Raw genomic sequence first — 14,084 nt, 5'->3', positions numbered from 1 at the left:
TACCTAAATCCTATAGAAATTAATTCTGGGATAAGCCCAAAGAGACACTATTGATTCTGACAGAATTATTCTGGATGCATAACCATGTAACTGAAAGCACAAATTGGCCCGACATGTAATCTGCTTTGGGATGAAAGGCACTATTTAAATGGAAGATGTTATTATTATTATTATTTCCCTTCTAGGGCTAGTGAAGCCTGTAGCTTTCATCTTGAAGCAGAAGGGGAGGGTGGAAAGAGAGTGATCCTTTTTTTTCTTTAATGATAAAAAAAAAAAAAATTAAACCAGATGTAAGGAAGCCATTCAAAATAAATGTCAGTGCAAAAGTAAAAAAAAAAAAAAAAAAAAAGAAAAAGGAAAGGGTAAAAAAAAGAAACAAGAAACCAAGAAAAACTGAAGTAGATTTGACCTCAAAGGAGCTGAAATTGAGTTAAAGTTTACTACTGAAGTCAGGTTTCCCTTGGGGGGTAGGCTGCCATTTAAGCTATTTTTTTCTCTTTTAGTTGTACAGTATAATTCCCCTAATACAGTGCTATAGGTCAAAAAAGAGCTCTACTACAGCCGGGCTCCAATTTCCATTACTAGCAAGAAAAACTTCCCCTTGTATAAAACAGCTTAGTATTATTTTGTGGAAGAATTGTCTCCTAAATACTGTCTCACAGATGAAGACGGTAACCTGCATCCTGGTAGTCTGAAGCAAAAGCTACTTCTTCAGTGCACTAGCTCTTGACAGATTATTCTCCTGAGTCTGCTACAGACTTTCTGTGTGCCTCTTTGTCTGCATTTTGGGCTTAAAAAAAGGTGTTCCCAGTGTATCCAGTTAATTTTTAGAAGGTGATTGTTATTTTTGTTTTGTCTTCACCTTTTCTTGAATGACATTATCTCCTTCTCACCCCTCCCTTCACCCACAGCCATACACAAAAACATGTCTTCTGATGAGATGAAAACCCACACAGACTGATGACTGATTGGACTGTGCCAGAAGCATAATTAAGCAGCTTTTAGTCCCGGCACTGATAATGAAAGAAAGGAGCAAACTGACACTAATCAAACAAACAAATAAACAAAAATACACCAGAAAACTCCACGTATATGCTTTCTCTCAGCTATGGTACTTGACAGTGCTACTTGTAACAGCAGGTGATAAGGAAGCCTCAGACAGAAGAGTGATTTTTAAGTTAATGGTGCCCCTTTAAAGAAACACAGGGAGACTATATACCCCACTGTGTTGGCATCAAGCTTCATTTTTCCTTGCCTTCCCTGCTCTGAAAACCAGCTTGCTGCTGCCACAGCACGACCCCTGGCAGAGCCTCTGTTAGGGAAGGGAACTAACTGCAGACTCTGACGTTGCCTGCGGAGGCTGAGAGGGTGTGATCTGTCAGTAGGGAGAGGAGAGGGCTGAGCCTGATGGGTTTTGTGCTGTCTGGGGGTACTGGAGGGTTTTTGATATGGAAGCAACAACCCTGTATTCCTTGCACCCCAGAAGAAGCCTAAGACCAAATTTAAAAGGTGTGTTTATAAACACCCTTTGCTGTGTTTTAATACTTGTTGGAAAATGAATGTTTCTGAAATGTCCTCCCTCCACACATGAAATTATCTGGGCCTGTATCTATCTACCTGAAAGTTAAAGCGCATCTCATTTGTCTTCTTTTGGGTTGAGTCTGTTCTTCTTTTGCTAAGATTTCCTTAAAAGATTGTCATGGGCATGTTAAAACCAATAGAGTATTTTTTTTTTATTTATTTAACAGCTAAAGAGCCAGGGTTGACATTTCTCAGACTCAATTTTTTCATTGCAGCATTTTTTAGTGCTGTCTTATTCCTACTATCAATTGCTTTTTTGGTTAGGCCAACATATTATTCCAACTAGAGGACCAGAGGACTATGAAATCGCAAAGTCTTGTGGTACGGAGACAAGAAGGTGACATAAGGACAAAAAAAAAAAAAAAATTCTTACCTTTTTTTCTGCCTCTCTCTGTGCAAATCACATGTTCTCACAGCATTTCAATATAGACCTTGGGAGATCAGTAGAAATGAACCACTCTAGAGATCTCATTTACCTGGAAACCATTCAGATTTCTAAATCCTGACTGTCCTTGCTATCAACTTGTTTGTCTGTGTAATGGGGGCAATGGACTCAAGATCATCCCCAGCAGCCAAGAGGCGGTGGGTCCACTAGCTGCCCAGAGCTGGTGGTGCAATGAGCATTCCCCTCCTTCAGCATAAGACAGGCTCTGATAGCTGCCAGCTAATGACAGTCCTGCTTGTGTACGCTACCTTCTTCCGTGCAACTTTTTTATTTACCTTGGGAAAAGGGGAGAAGACTTATTTTGATGTTCTGATTGCAATTTACAAAGACATCACAGTAGTATCAATGTAAGTATGATTTTACATGTCACTGGGGATCAGATTTACAACTACCAAAGTCACCAGTACTGAGAGGTAAAGCACACACTGAACATTGTGTTAAGTCACCTTTCTGGGAGACGTTTCCTGTCCATCTGAGGTTTACACTAATTGGAATCACAAATATACTTCTCCTTTTCTTAGGCTATCTTGATTATCAGTGAGGACCTGGAACAGGCAAACAGAAAATTGAAGCCTCTCTATCCTGTACTAAAAGACTGGAATGAGTATGGTCAAGTGTACTGCCATTAGGAACTTCAAAGTAAAATAAAAGTTAAAACACTGCCCATGTTGAGACAATTCATCAGGATAGCATGTACATCAGGGCACCACAGGGCATATGAGTAGAATTCAAGCCTGTGGCCCAGGTTCAGTGCTTAGGTTTGTGCCACCTCTGCTCTTAAATCTGAAGTGCAGGTAAAAACCAGCCCGAACAGCTGGTGATTCAATATGTGCTTGATTTGGGTAAAATCCAAGAACCTTTAAAAGTAAGTTTGCTGAGGTGATCAGTGAACAATCTACAAATTTTTGCAAGGAATCTTACAATAAAACCAGTGTGTCTTCTGACATTTCTGATATTTCATTTTCTGATACTATCTGTTTTTTTTTTTTTAAATAAAAGTTTTTATTTTTTTTTTTTCAGTATTTGCTGGTTTGATCCAAGCTGACAGTTAGCAGTCAAAACCTGCAAATAGTAATGACATTTTCTGTGAACCTAATCAAATTTCTCATTTTGAGACTTAGGGCAAAAGTGCTTTTTCCTTCTTGGTTCTTCTCAAAGCTGATGCTAATTGACAATCATAGCTGGAGCACAGGGATTCAAAACTTAGACCAGAGAGTGGTTCCTCCCACAGTGTGGAGTTATACTCTAGTACTCATTACCACAAAATATTATGGACACTGAAAATTTTCATGACTTCAAGAGGCAATAGGGAAAAATACTGGAAGAAAAATCCACTGAAGACTATGAAATATGGAGATTCTGTATTTGACTGTACAACTCCCAGAACTGCAACTTATTAAGGTCTGAGGGAGTATGTGGAAGAAGTATCAGTCACTACCTGCCTTGGTATACTCTTTCTTAGGTATTCTTTATTGATCTCTGTCATGGACAGAACTTCAATCTGACCCAGTAAGTCAGTTCTCCTGCACTCGTATAACCAAGGGAGGGGAAAGAAAATAAAAAAGTGAGAGGCAACAATTACTCCAATTGTGGTTAAAGCCTGGGGCAGAAAATTAACCTTGATTTTCTGAGCTGAAACCATGTTCCAAACCCAAAGACCACCCCTCACTGCTCATGACTCATGCTAACAGACTGATGGAGTCAATACAGATGCTCTGTTGACCAATTTGTCTTTGTCATACAAGAAAGGGAAACAAGATCAGGGCCTTCAATGTTTACTAAGGTTCCTAAGCCTTTGAGGTGACCTACTTCCATGTGGTGATTTATGGTTTCCCAATGTCACCAAGTGGAATTTTAGGTTTTGATTAATTTTTCTTTTGGATTTTTGCCTTTCTTTGATCATGACACTCAGAACAAAACCTGTGAGCAGTAAGAAGGAGACGGTGAGGGAGAAAGGAAGGGAGGAACCGCAGACAGCACCGAAAAGAGTCAGTCTCATTCCTTTGGTTCCTCTGACCCCAATCCACCCAGCCTTACCTGCATAGATTTGTGTTTGAAAGGAAAGCAGCAAACAGCTACTTCTTGGCTCCTGTTTGCATGAGCACAAAATATTCTATGTTGCTTTTTTAAGAGGACCTTGTTTTACGCGAGATTTTAATACAAGCATCCAACAAGGTCAAAAATAGTGACCCTTTGAAATGAAAAGATTAACATTTTTATAGATAGGAGAGGAAAATAGGCAACTTGCAACGGAGCATGAGAATTCTATCTTGTTTTTTCTTTTTTTTTTTTTTCCTTTACAACAAATAAGGTTTATGGATTGCAAAGAGGAGACTGCCCCATTAAAAAAATAAGTCTTTTACAGTATTTTCCAATTTAAAGCTGCATGCAAGTAGCAGTCAGGATCATCCAAGAAAAGTCTGACTCACTAGTTTTTCAATTTAGTTTGTTAATAGCCTGCCTTTCATAAAAGCATCAAGCACAATAACAAAAATACCTAAATCAATAGGATGATGCAGCAATGCCTCACAGAGATGATATTTTTGAAATAAATATATACCATTCAGCCTGGTCTGCTTGACATCAAATTTATATACTCAATAAGAAAGCATAATTAATGGTCCCAAACTGTATTTTCTTTCACCTATTTCACATCTTAAGAAGCCGAGGGTTTTGTCAAAAAGGCGGGGGGGGGAGAGGAAGAATGGAGAAAGTGTTCCATTCATAAATGAAATGAACCCATTAAAAATGACTCTCTCCCCAGCTCCCTATCAATGTCTCCTGGGGACTGGTGTGTATTTTATTAAGTAACAGAAGTGTGGAACGTGCTTGCATTTCACAAGGTCTGGAGCCAGGTGATTTATCTTCTCTCTTTTCCCTTGCCGACTCCTTGGGCATTCACTAATTTTGAGGGAACAAAGGAGACGAACTAGGAGCCCTGATTTCCTATTGATGTCCACACATCTGTACTAGGGCCCACCCTATCTATTTACTTCTCTGTCCACCATGTGGACCTATAATCAAATTTAATTAACTACTTTGATTTTCAATGTTATCTAAAGACTTCTGAAAAATGAAGCAGGGTGTCCCATGTGATTTGGAGAAGAAGGAGAAAGTGTTGTGTATGGGACTGCTTTTTGAATCAAAAGCAGTTTGGTCCTTAATCAACTTGAAGGGTTTTGCAAGTCTCCCTGTCCAGTGGGGAGGAAACTGAAGGGGGAAAGTGTATTGACATTGTGTGTCTTCAGGCAGCTCAACTAAGAGCCCAAGTTAGTGTCAAGTCTTCCTTTTAAAACAAAGGAAAGAGATCAGAGTTAAAGTCATTGACTGAATAGCAGAAGGGGTTAAAGTATTACTGCCTTCCAAATTTTTAGTTCCTTTCCACCAGATGATTATCCCTCCTGGAGCAAAGTCAGACCATATGGTCAATTCCTGGCCACACCGAGAGCCACTGTGGGTTTCACAGGAGTTGCCACATGCCTGTAGTGTTTCTTTAAGCCAGGCATGGAACTGTGAGTTGGAAGACAGAGCAGCAGGGTCATCTTTGCTTCTCCGTTACTCTACTATGGTGGCAGAAGAGTAGGCTTGACAGAGATGGAAGGACAATGATGGGATTCATAGATCATCCCTGTGAGGTTTTCTCTTGGTATCTGTGACTGTTTTTTTGCTTGTGCCTAGCACTATTAATAATTTTTAAAAATTATTATTTTTTTTCTATTTGTTATACCTGCTTATTAACTCCTAGTTTAAATTCATATGAAGCTCTTTTAGCTCATGGGTTGACTCATATCCTGTCCAGGTACAGACAATCTTTGTAGTGGAGACATACCCCCAGGTTAGGAGCCACATCACTAGTGTTCCCCAATAGGTGAAATGACAGAGGGCTGTTTTAAGAAAATAGGTAGGTTGTTATTAGGCCATGAGGGATAATTCCACCAGCACCCTTTAACAATTGCTCCTGGAAGGATCACAGGAAATGACCGTGGGATGTTAAAATACTGATCTAGAACTACGCAAACTCTTTTTTTGACCAGAGCGCCAAAAACATCAGTTCTGAGGCCAGTAGTAGGAAATAGCCACCAGTGTTCCCCTTAGGAAGATAGTAATTTATTACACTATTTTGCCTTTCCAGGCACAATTGTGATTCCTACTTCACTTCTCACTGGCAGCATTTCTGGGAAGTGATTTGACAAGTTGATCCTCCGATGTTTAACAAGGGAACTGTCATGGTTTAGGCCCAGCCGGTAGCTGGGTGCCACGCGGCTGCTCACTCACCCCTCCCCCAGCGGGATGGGGAGGAGAAGTATAACAAAAGGCTTGGGTCGAGATAAGGACAGGGAGAGATCACTCACTAATTACCGTCACGAGCAAAACAGACTGAACTTAGGAGATTCATCTGATTTATTACTAAGCAAAACAGAGTAGAGCAATGACAAAATACAATCAAGTCTTAAAACACCTCCCCCCACCCCCCCATCTTCTCGGGCTCAACTTTACTCCCGGCTTCAACCTCCTCCCCACTCAGCGGCACAAGGGGGCAGGGAATGGGGGTTGGGGTCAGTTCAGCACATGGTGTCTCTGCCGCTTCTTTGTCCTCAGGGGGAGGACTCCTCTCAACACTCCCCTGCTCCAACATGGAGTCTCTCCCACAGGCTACAGTCCTTCACGAACTGCTCCAGCGTAGTCTCTCCCACAGGGTGCAGACCTTCAGGAGCAAACTGCTCCAGCGTGGGGTCTCTCCCACAGGGTCACAAGTCCTGCCAGCAAACCTGCCCTGGCATGATCTCCCCTCTTCACGGGTCTACTGGTCCGGCCCGGACTTGCTCCAGCGTGGGCTTCCCACGGGCCACAGCCTCCTTCAGGTGCCTCCACCTGCTCCAGCGTGGGGTCCTCCACGGGCTGCAGGTGGAATCGCTACACCCCCTCATCCTTCCTCCATGGGCTGCAGGGGACAGCCTGCTTCACCATGGTTTTCACCACGGGCTGCAGGGGGATCTCTGCTCTGGTGTCTGGAGCTCCTCCTGCCCCTCCTTCTGCACTGACCTTGGTGTCTGCAGAGTTTCTTACATCTTCTCACTCCTTTCTCCGGTTGCAAAAGCTTTTTTTTTCAACTGTTTTGTTTTCTTTCTTAAATATGTTATCACAGAGGTGTAGATTGGCTTGGCCTTGGCCAGCGGCGGGTCCATCTTGGAGCCGGCTGGCATTGGCTCTATCAGAAACTGGGGAAGCTTCTAGCAGCTTCTCACAGAAGCCACCCCTGTAGCCCCCCCGCTACCAAAACCTTGCCACACAAAACCCAACACAGGAACCTAAGATTTTATATACTGTTTTGTGTCCCATATGCTGAGATTTTTGCTATGCGGTGTCATTCTATGCTACCTACTTGTCACAGGTGGAAATCCAGGACACCCTAAAGGGTGCTACGCTCATGAAGCATCCAAGATTTCTAACAGATAGCAATAGAAAACAGGAAATAAAAGGGACCTGAAGAAGTTAATGTGAAATGTAGCCACTTTTAGAGTAATGTAAAGTAACAGTTTGACAGCTAGAAGCTAACTAGATGTTGATAATCATATTTTAATCTAAGTTTCTTATTGCTATTTTCAAATTCCAACTAATCAAACACAATAAATAGTCTTATGTTGCACATACAGTAAGAATTTGCTTTAGTCAAGGAAAACTGAGGCACCAAAACATTCATCAATCATTTGTGGAAAAATGGATAAAATCTAAGAGGCTTGGCTCCTAGTCCTTTCCATGAAGCATGGCACTGGTCTGCATCTTGTTGTCAGAAATCATGGCATAATAAGACATATTTGAGCTCTGATTCACTTTTCAGTCATCCTGAAAAACAAACAAGCAGAAAAGCCCAGTATTCACAGAAGCTTCTGTCTGACGAAAAATGAAACAATCAGAAAAAGAACAGAAGGAAGGTTTTCGGGATTTAGTCCTATGTTTTATCACTGAGCAGGTGTTGGGGTTTTTTATTATTATTATTTTTCTTCTTCCTTTTCTACAGCATTGTCCCAATATCTGGTTGATACCAAACATAGCAACTCATTCATTATCCTGAATATCTTCTGAGCCAAACTCCACCCATAAATAGGGCTGCACTGACTCATAAATCTCTGTGGCTGGATGCCTGAAAATGCATGTAGAATCCACCACTGGGTTTGGACATAATAAATAATGAAAAATGAGGCTTGGTAGTTGCCATATTTTGTAATGAATTGTAGCTAAGGAAAAGAGACAATGGGAACTATCCTGAAACTTGCAAGATTAGATAGACCTATTTACAAAAGGGCTTATTTATGGCGGAGTGAAATAGTCTTTGCAGAATTTTTCTTGTCATGTAATGACTTAAAAACAAACATAGGAATTACTATTAAAAAACCCCAAAACTAAAAAGAAAGGTGATACACCTCTGTGTCTCCTACAGCGAGTATAATTAGAGTTTCCATAATAGGTTAAATATTTTCCTTTTTTAGGAATAAAAATTTCCTGTGGAACAATATAAGGTCAGCTGAAATTTTGGCTTTATAGGGGAAATATTTTTTTATTTCCATACAAACCAGTTTCAATCCCAGAATGGGAAGTTTTCTTCAGATTTTATTTCTCTTCCAGCACATATTAAAAATAGGTTATGGACATAGCATAACAAGCAAAATGAAACATCTTGATATCTCAACATAAAGAGTTCATTTTAACTCAATTTTTTTTATTGCTTTTGTCCCAAAAATCATCATCCTGCAGACCATTTTGAAATCTTATGGGTTGACTTCAGATCCTACACTGAACAATAATTATACAGATAAATGAATAAGTCAGAATAACATAATATCTGTGGAACTGTGACTGCTAGTTTCAGCTAGCTCTCCTAGATATTTCCAACGAAGGTTTAAAACCACAATATAAGAGTCATTAAAATGCCATCAGTTACAGTCACTAAACCATAGTATCTGATGTACTGTTTTATTTTTCTATGCCATATCTTTCATATTGTGCTGTGGCAAGTGTTGACTTTTTAATTGCAGTTGCAGTATGTCATCTAATTGGGCAATATTGCAGTAAGGAAGATGCTCTCCCTGAATCCAGCTGGCAGTTAATTTACACCCAACACAAAAAAAAAGCTGAAATCCATGTTCTTTAATAATGTAGAAGGAATGGCAGAAATAGCCTCTTACTACAGGCAATCTTGGATTTTCTGTGCTTTTATTTGAAAATTAAGACCGAAACTTCATTTTTAAATAACAGTTTGGGAGTTTGATCCTACTTTTAAGGAAAAAGAGGTGTTATGTTTCAGAAGTTATTGTTTGTGTCAAAATGTGGAGTTGTACTCATCTTTTATTGTACATCAGATATACTACCTAAAAGACAAGGTGTTCCAAAAGTCAGTTCAGGTGCTGAATTCTGAGAGGGTAGTACAGGGTACTTAATTTCAAGTCTACAGAGTACTTAATTTCCAGTCACCCTATTCAGAAGACAAATGAGTTAAATCCATCTGAATTTTGAAATGTAAACTTGCAATAGTACCTGATAGATGCTTAAAGACTTGTGGAAAATCCTACAAAAGATGAAGTTTTGAACAGTGTGCCCAGGATGCCAGGAAGGCCAACCGTATCCTAGGGTGCATCAAGCACGGCATTGCTAGCTGGTCTAGGGGAGTGATTGTCCCACTCTACACTGCACTGGTGCGGCCTCACCTCAAGTACTGGTGAAGTTTTGGGTGCCACAGTACAAAAAGGACATAAAACTATTGGAGAGTGTCCAAAGGAGGGCAACAAAGATGGTGAAGGGTCTAGAGGGGAAGACGTATGAGGAGAGGCTGAAATCCCTTGGTTTGTTCAGCCTAGAGAAGAGGAGACTGAGGGGAGACCTCATCGCAGCCTACAGCTTTCTCACGAGGGGGAGCGAAGGGGCAGGCGCTGATCTCCTCCCTCTGGTGACCAGTGATAGAACCCAAGGGAACGGCATGAAGCTGCAATGGGGGAGGTTTGGGTTGGATATCAGGAAACGGTTCTTCATGGAGAGGGTGGTCAGGCACTGGAACAGGCTCCCCAGGGAAGTGGTCACAGCACCGAGCTTGACTGAGTTCAAGAAGCATCTGGATAATGCTCTTGGTCATATGCTCTGATTCGGCTGGTGCTGTGTGGAGCCAGGAGCTGGACTCAATGATCCTTATGGGTCCCTTCCAACTCAGGATATTCTATGATTCTATGATTCTATGCAATCCCAGAGAGGTTGAATTTGTGTGTTGTACATCTGTGTGATTTTAACTTTGGGCATAACAACCATAATCACTCACATTCTGGGCCTTGAGCAGCAGAGGAGGCCAATAATTACAGCACTCTCTCAAGAAGCAAAAATGCAGGGTTCAAACGTGCACTTCTTCTGTCCCACAAGAGGTCTTTAGTTAATCAGGAAAGGTTTGAGAGTGCTAATCAGAATTAACTGAAACATGACCTTGAAGGGAATAGCTTAAATACTTTTGTGAATGTCCTGGCTTATAACTTAGGTGGTCTTCAATCAACTGTGCTTGTGAAACAAACCAAGTTAACTCACTTGAGGTCACTTAGAGGGATTTTCATGCAAGCAGTAGTTCATGGGCTTCATACATGTCCTTCTCTAGACAAACCTAACTGTGATTTCACTGGTCACCACACAATTCTGCGGAAGTGATCTTGATGAGTACGTGAACTTAGCTGGACATGAAGTTCTCTTGTCTGAGAATGATAGACTAGTTTGGAAGGGACCTCCAGAAGTCATCTAGTCCAATCTCCTGTTCAAAACAAGTCCAACTGGATCAGATTGATCAAGGCATATATAGATAAGTACTGAATATCTCCAAGGACTGATATCTTCCTTATACCTAATTAGTTTCCTATGTTACAACTTATGCTTGTTGCCTCTTGTTTTGCACCCCCAAGGGCAGCCACAAGATCTCCCTGAGCTTTCCTTTCTATATGTTGACCAGACCCATGTCATACATAGTGTGCTGTAGTCTCCTGACAATCCTGGAGCTGCCCTGTTGGACTCACTCCACTATGTTAGTGCCTTTCTTGTATGGGGGAACAGTACTCTCTCATGTGCCAATGGAGAGGAATAAACACCAGAGCGGTGGTCTCACCAAAAGAGGGCACAATCCCATTGTACTACACTACTCACTGTACCAGGGAGAGCAGCGATGGTCCAAGAAAGGTAACCAGGCTGAGGTGACCATGCAGTGGTCACTGAACAGGTTCCTAGTGGTGACACAAATCCATGGGGAACAAGAAATCCGGGGCCAGGATCAGATCTGGAGACAGTGACCTGAGTCAAAACGATTGCCATGAAAGTCCAGCACAATGAGTCATGTCTGACATCAAGCTGGGAAGTCAAGTTTGTAGGTCAGCATCCAGGCAAGGGCTTGTATTAATGGGGAACACAACCAGGCATGGGCATGGCTGCAACGCAGTGCAGCATACCTCAGACAACTCAGACCAATGTCAAGAGCGCAGGATTAAAAGCAGCTTCCAAGAAAACGAATCTTCTGCCGATGCTTCCCCCAACTCTTTTTTTGCAGTAATCTGAACCCAAAGCTCAACATGAGCCATCAGTGTGCGCTTGCAGCCCAGAAAGCCAACCATGTCCTGGGCTGGATCACAAGAACTGTGACCAGCAGGTCGAGGGAGGTGATCCTGCCCCTCTGCTCCGCTCTTGTGAGACCTCACCTGGAGTACTGCATCCAGCTCTGGGGGCCCCAGTACAGGAGAGACATGGAGCTGTTGGAGCGAGTCCAGAGGAGGCCATGAAGCTGATCAGAGGGCTGGAGCACCTCTCCTGTGAGGACAGGCTGAGAGAGTTGGGGTTGTTCAGCCTGGAGAAAAGGCAGCTCCGGGGAGATCTAATTGCGGCCTTCCAGTACCTGAAGGGGCCTACAGGAAAGATGGTCAGGGACTGTTTATGAGGGAGTATAGTGACAGGACAAGGGGTAATGGGTTCAAGCTGAAGGAGGGTCAATTTAGATTAGATGTTAGAAAGAAATTCTTTACTGTGAGGGTGGTGAGGCACTGGAACAGGTTGCCCAGAGAAGCTGTGGAGGCCCCATCCCTGGAAGTGTTCAAGGCCAGGCTGGATGGGGCTTTGGGCAACGTGGTCTAGTGGAGGGTGTCCCTGCCCATGGCAGGGGGGTTGGAACTAGATGATCTTTGAGGTCTCTTCCAACCCAAACCATTCTGTGATTCTATGATTCTATGAAATTAGGCACTTGGACTGTATCAGAGAACTGGCCTTAAGCATAGGCAACCAAACTAAAAGGAGAGGGGAGCGCACTCAGGGCACTGAGACTGGTGAGCATAATGATCTGTGAGGCAGCATACTTGGTGTAAGTGGAAATAATTGCCCAGAGACCTCCTTGAAACTCACAAGTTAGTGTCTGATGTCTAATTTCCAGAAAACAATTTTGAAATATCAGAGTTCTTTGGGGGAGTTTATCTGAGAAATAAATCTTTTGCAATTTCTTTAATGTTTGTTAAATATCTTACCTACTGGCTATGCTTCAGGGGTGTTTTAATTAGTAAGACAGGTTTTTGCTGCAGTTTTCTTTTTGCCTGTGTCTACAGGCATTTTAGCTCTAACAAATTACAAGGGAATATCCTGAATTTAGATAAAACCCCCAAATCTGTAGACTTCTTCTCCACTTTACCCTTTAATTCCAAAGCACAGTTTGGGAAGTTGAATTAAAGTTTTTCATCACTTAATTGTCTGTCTGTCTAGTATGTCATGGTGACAAATGCAGAACATCCTGGGAGCCAAGCAATTTGCATGATGCAGTGGGATACGAATGATAAGGAACTGTCTGCAGTAGTGTTCAATGCAGCTAAAAGTCCAAACATTAGTAGCTAAACAGAATATATAGTGTCAAAGAAGAATTTGTGGCACCGATTATGAGAATGTAGGGATAGAAAATAAACCCAAATTTGAACTAGTTGAAAGGTTCTATTGTTCCTGGTGTGATACAGAATCCTTTCTAAGCTGAAGTTATTTTAATGTGAATCCTTAAGCCCCACTATAATCACATAACAAGACTAATTCAAAATAACAATCAACCTAATCTGGTGTTTAGTACAATCAACTTAGAGATTAAAGGTCCAATTTTTAAACCACTTGCATATACCACCTACTTCCAGAATCCTTGACAATTACATGTATGCTGCTGCCAATTCACAAAGAAGCTCTTTAAATCCATGGGTCTCCAAATCAATGTCTTTCTGTACTATGGGGAACTTTCAGTACAGTGTCTCACTCTCTTCATCCAGACATTTGAGACAATACACATAAAGAAGCAGAGGTGATGAGGAGAGGAAAATATGTAGAAAGAAAGGGAAGCATTTCACTATCATTAGAGAAGTTATATAAATTGTTTTGTTTTGTTTGGGGGTTTTTGGTTGGGTTTTTTTTGTTTTGTTTTGTTTTGGTTTGGTTTGTTCTTTTTTCTTTTTATTCCATTGACAGGACCCCAGAACTGATTCGTACAATTCCCAGAAAGGAGAAAAATCAGACAATAATATCAATAAATGACTCACAAAAATGGATCTCTCACCTCCCATGACATCACAAAAGTCTTGAGAATTCCTAGAAATCTTTTGTGTAGTGCAACTGTGAAACTCACCCCCCCAAAAATTCAATAGAAGATATTGCAGTTCTGAGCTCTTCCAAGAACTCTAAAACTCTTCTGCACAGCTTTCATAAAACCAGCAGAGATGAGTCACATAAAGTGATCTTAGCAACGTAAAAGTTAGTATAGTAAGTATACTATACCAGCAACAGGAAGAATAAAGTTGATTATGGACATATGTATTTTTTCTGCACTCACAGTCCTTGTATTTGGTGCAGCAGGCACCAGAAAAAAAAGTATTAGGAAAGAATAATGAAAAAAGAAAGAATTTATTAATGTCAAAGATTCTTATCTTACATTCTTTTAACTGTTTTTTCCCTTTTTTTTCATTTTCATTCTTTTTTCTTTTCTTTTTTTTCTTTTTAAGTCAAATTCAAACTCACGTTCTGTTCTCAAACATTC

The sequence above is a fragment of the Grus americana genome, chromosome Z (genome assembly GCF_028858705.1).
Source record: "Grus americana isolate bGruAme1 chromosome Z, bGruAme1.mat, whole genome shotgun sequence".
Classification (NCBI taxonomy): Eukaryota; Metazoa; Chordata; class Aves; order Gruiformes; family Gruidae; genus Grus; species Grus americana.
The sequence above is the reverse complement of the archived record's forward strand: the minus strand, read 5'-3'. Positions refer to the sequence as shown.